Raw genomic sequence first — 5,473 nt, forward strand, 5'->3', positions numbered from 1 at the left:
AGCTACAAAGGGGCCCAAACAATTTTTGAGTCAATATTAGTATCCTTTGTTGACAAGGATGAAGAAATGATCAATAAATAATTAAAACTGAAATATGTCTTTTAGTTCATGTTGATACAGGACAGTATTGAGTTGAAATGATACATTTTTTTCTCAAATATTTTCTGTTGGTATCCTCTGTTTTGTACATGTTTTGGTCCCTCTTTCTAATATTTTAGACATTTTTGAGTTATTGTCTTTGGGCCCTTGACCTATTTGGGGTCTTGTCCAGGATATTTCCCACTTTTGGATGTGCTCCTTTGAGACAATACCTTCATTGGTGTACTTTTACAGCAGAAGTTGTCAACTTTAGCTTGAGGTGTGCTCTGCCATCTAAAATAAGGATCTTGACCAGAAAGTCAAACACAGTCAAGATGATTTCACTGGCAGAAAAAAAAGTCTTCAATTTAAGGAGCTGGAAGTGATGCAGCTTCAGCTGAGCGACTAAGGGAAGGAAATCAGTTTTGAGTTCAAACTCTGGAGCGCTGAAGAAGAAACTAGGAGGTAGATTCGCATGGAAAAGCTTAAATTTCAACAATCTCCTTTTTCTTCACTTTCTGCTCCTTTCTCTGCTTCTGCTCATTCACATTTTGATGTGAAAAAAATGTGTTCCATTTACTGAAAAAGACATTAATAGAAATTTCATTTTGCTTGAGCGAGCTGCTGAGACATCGCGGTGGTCCCGGAGTGCTTGGCCCTTTCTGCTCCAGAACATGCTTACTGGCAAGGCCCAGAACGCCTGTGCGACAGCTGACAGTCTGGACAGATTTTGTGTAGCCCGCTCGATTGGCAAGGCTGTGGATTTCCAATAAGCTCCCTTCTGATTGGAGAGAGTGGTTGCCATAGAAATATTGACTCAGACAGACTTGGACCAATCACAACTTACTGAAAATGTTATGTTTCTGTAGTGTAAAAAAATGGTGACTAAATTGACATAATTTCATTGGAGCCACAAACAAGTTATTTCCTAAGGGTGATCTCACACTCACTCGGTCCAGTTCTCATATGCAGTCAATGGGAACAGTGCAGTCTCACATATAGAGACAGATTCAATCGTTCCCATGTAGCTTCTGTGTATCAAAAACACTTATTTCTCGCCAGAAATGTGACTCTCAGTTTTAATTTAGGGTTGTTGCAGAAGATTTTTGCAGAAGTTACCCACTAGTCAGTTAAATAAAAGACTTGCATTACTTATTTTATAGTTAGTGTGACGCCTGATCATCCTTGTTCACCTGAACTCAACTGCATATTATCTCCCTTCATCATAGAGGGCAATAAAAACATTACTATTAAACTTCTGTCTTTTCTATACAAACCTCTACTGGTGCTACAGTTTAAGATTTGAGCTTTTCCATGAAATCTATTTTGATTCCGACTTGATTAAGGGGTCAGTCGTGATCAGTTTTACAGAGCGCCTCTAAGCTAGAGTGGTATCTTTCATTCTTGGAAACGACTTGACTAGGGGGAAAGTACTGTTCACTCCCCAGGGTTCTGCTGTTTCCCTGAGTTGTAGCTCTGACCAGCCGGAAAGAGAACAACCTTGAGGTCTTTCCTGTCTGCGCTATTGCACACGCCCAGTCAAGATAGAAACAGGATAAGACCAAGGCAGAGCAGGAATGTCTGGATTTGTGCACCATTTCGTTGCTGATCTCGAAACATCTGTTCATTGCCAGACTATCCTCTGAACCATGAACTTCCAGTCCATCCTATCCCTTCAGGTTACCAAATAGCTTCTGTGTCCAACACTAGATGCTTCTGGAAAAAACACATCATGGCTCAAACTAAACGAAACCCTCATTTTTTAAGGTCTGCTCGACTTTTTAATTGATGTTTTAAGGAAATGTTGGGATTCTATGAATAGGATGAAGGCATATTTAAGGTTTAATCCTGAAGAATTTTTGCACACAGTTGCATGGACCTTAAAAACTTGCATTATGTCTCTTTCTCACACTTCCATGGCCTCCCTGTGCCGCTGTCCAGTCCTGAACCCATTCCAGTGTTGATCTTTGTGCCACTCTGCCAATGAGTGATGCTACTTGTCCCTCTCTAGTGACATAAATTACATACTCACTGGTTTACCTAAGATCACAATTATGTGTGTGTGTTCCATGTCACCTGAACTGCTCGTTTCTCCCTGTGACCTATTTAGCTCACCTGTCTCAGGTGCACTCAGCTCATCTGTGCCTTAAGCAGTGGTGAGTGGGTCAGTATTAGAGAGCGGTGTGAGGTAACAACAGACGCATGTGAGCTCGTTTTGTTTCAGTGTGTCTATCCTCATCAACATACTTACTCAATACCTGTTTAAGCTCTGGGTTTTGTTATTTCAGTCTGGGCGGGGGACCTTCGGTCATCAAGATTGCTGCTTTTTATTTGTTTCGTTGTACTTTTTTATTAGGTAGCCTTTTGTTTATTTTGGCCGGTTTCAGCCTTCTTCTTGTTTGTTCGTTTTGTATTTTTCCTCATCCCAAAGACACAGGTCGATATATTGGATTGCAATAACAAACTGCATCCTTGAATTGCTTTTGCTGGTGTGCCGTACATGTGTTTTGGTCATTCTCTCTTGTTTCTGTAGATGTTCTGTTTGGGACATGACCCTGTCACACCCTGATACTCAAGCCCCTGCTTCTGTCACTCCCTTTTTATTGACATAAAAGGGGATAACAGCTAAATAAAAATCATACAACAAAAAGAGCTCATGTTTGCACTCTAATCGATAAACTGCAAACAATTATTCCCTCATCCTTATTTCACTTATAATTTTTTCCTCTTCTACTGTGATTATTTAGTGGCATTTAATTATAAACAATATAATCAGTTGCTTTTCTTTTTTTAAATAAATATAATTAATACTCTAAATTAGGTATTAAGTCTTTACAACCACGTTTTTTAGCAAAGCCTTTCTGACTTTAATTTTAATTTATTTAAAATAGAACATTTTAATGCTAAATTTATTTAAAAGATGTTCATTTTTGACCTTTTGTAAGTAATAAATAGACTCCATGTTACATAGGTTACATTTGATTTAACACTCAATTAGTTTTGCCCTATTTGATGTATATTAATTAGGAGCTTATTACCCCTTAAAACTAGAATTCAGAATTTATTAAAGGGTCATTCCAGAATTAGAAGATAGTTTATGCTCCACTCATCATATTTTAAATACATCCAAAATACTAAAACATGTAGTTTCTGATAAAATTTAAATAACATTTGAAAACTAAGAGACAAGAATGCTTAAAATAAACTTGTAAAAAGTCTGGAGAACTCCCCAAAATGCCATTTCCCCCTTGTTCCACCCTACCTGGTGTCCAACTAAATCTTAAATAAAACTGTTGAACTCATATTTAATTTTTTATAAATATATTCTTTATTTATTTGGCATCTCTTGCAACCATGGGAACATTTGTTTTGATAAACAAAAAATGATAATGATTATCCTTGGAACGTGTGTCCCACAACATGCAACCTTTTTACAACGGTAGAAGAAGAATATACTATATTCATCTTATTGATGAATATAGTTGAAAATTAGAAAAGGGAAGGTTTACTTTTCATTAAATTTGAAGCCCAGGTGTCCTCCAATTCTGGAATGACCCAAAAGTATACAGAGTTTTGGACCTCTTTAGTTTACTAGTAGTTTGTTCCAGTAACATATTATAATTCTGATACATTAATCACGTAAAGTAAAGGATTTATGTTACATAATATTAACAAATCCACTGTAATGTGTAACAGTTTGGATGCACCTTGCATGACAATGTCTGTTATCTTGCATATGTGCTTCTACGCTCGTCTTGAGTGGACGCTTGTGCATGCTGCACTGTGAAGAATGCAGCGGGACAGCTGAGATGAAAGTGAGTTAGGGACACAGCGAGTCTCCAGGCTGTTTGACTGGGGTGACCCTAACGGCTGATTTGTTAATTCCCAGTCCTCTGAGCATTCCCGTGAAGCTTAAAGAAAAGATATCACCCAAGGTTATGCATGCCAGCACATGCAGCCTGGAAAACAACAGACAAGAAGGGGCGGAGCCTTGTCCTTGCCCGAAAGGATTGTCACTTTTCTATTTTAACTCCAATGTTATCATATTAAATCAAAGGTCAGAGAACAGTGTGACCGAACTATAAGCAAAGCACAGAGAGTTTAGCAGCACTTGAGTCACAGAGATAAAAGTAACATTTTGAAAATAAAATGCAAGCCAAAGCCGAGGATTTCATCGATATATTTAAATGTTGGCACGCACTGTCTATGAGGATAATGAAAAACCGTGGCTGCAGGCTTGATCAAATTGAAACTAACATCTGGACGCATCATGGCAGGCTGTCAGGCAGACTCACAAACACACACAAACACCTCATTTACTCAAGTAGCTCTCACGTGAGTTATAGTTCATTAGATTATGTCATGTTAACTGCCACATGTTTACATCTGATGACAGACAATCAAAGTTGATTTATTGGGATTGAATGCTAGTTTACTTTTTATTTTTCCCACACTGACTCTTTATTGTTTCTGTAAATGTATGTTTGCGTCAAGGAACATGATTATTTCAATTCTAAATGGGAATCTGGACAGTAAAATTGGATTAGTACCTAAGAAACACTCATCATAGAGACTAAAACATTTAGCCTAGAGGTGTGTCAACTGTACTTTTTATTACTTATTTATGGTTTAAAAAAAAGAACATTAGCTCAGAGTAGGGAGTATTTGCATTGCAGGAGGTCCTGTTCAACTTTCATTCTTCATGTACAAATGATCAACTGTTCAAGTTTTTACCTGTCTGGATTAAACGAATTGAATCAAGATTATCTGGAAAGACAGACAAAGCATGACGGATGACGCTGCTTTCAAACTGTCTGTGAAGTTTGGGTTTGCTGTCAGGAGGATGTTTGTCCAAGACGGGGAAAAAAAAAAATCAAAGTCAAAAAGGGTTTTGAATGTCCATGAATATAAACACCTTTATCAGTCATTAGTTTGCCTTTCAAACACAGTCTTTGACTTTCAAAAAAACATGCGAGGACAAGCTGAACAAATTAACATCGACAGGCGTTTGATAAAGAGGGCAGGTAGAAACTGAATATGTAACTGGAAGTCAAGCAGAGAACATGAAACTTGAAAACAAACCTCCTCGATCCTCTCTGCTTGGCATTAATAATGAATGTACCTAATGAAAGTAAAATCACTATATGCATTTATTTTATTGACAGTTATTCATGTCTGTTTTTGTAGTATTGTTGTTATAATATCTTAAAATCACTCCTGGATGAACAAGAAAAAAAAGAACACTGATATCTTAAAGGTTTCAGCTAAAATCCTTTGTTTAAAACGTTTTAACTTACAATCTTTCAAACTTTTGTAGCAACTATTTGGATGTAGAATATTCAATAACTGCAAGATGCATGACCAGCTGAATTCTTGACGCCTCTGACTTGAAGTT

General features: G+C 37.3%; 1 long non-coding RNA gene across 2 annotated transcripts in view; it reads left to right on the forward strand.

Annotated features, from left to right (window-relative positions):
- The window catches only part of LOC112143740, a 20,482-nt gene that overhangs the window by 12,866 nt on the left and 2,143 nt on the right, over positions 1–5,473 (forward strand). The window lies entirely within an intron of this gene.

Source organism: Oryzias melastigma, linkage group LG16 (assembly GCF_002922805.2).
Source record: "Oryzias melastigma strain HK-1 linkage group LG16, ASM292280v2, whole genome shotgun sequence".
NCBI classification, from domain to species: domain Eukaryota; kingdom Metazoa; phylum Chordata; class Actinopteri; order Beloniformes; family Adrianichthyidae; genus Oryzias; species Oryzias melastigma.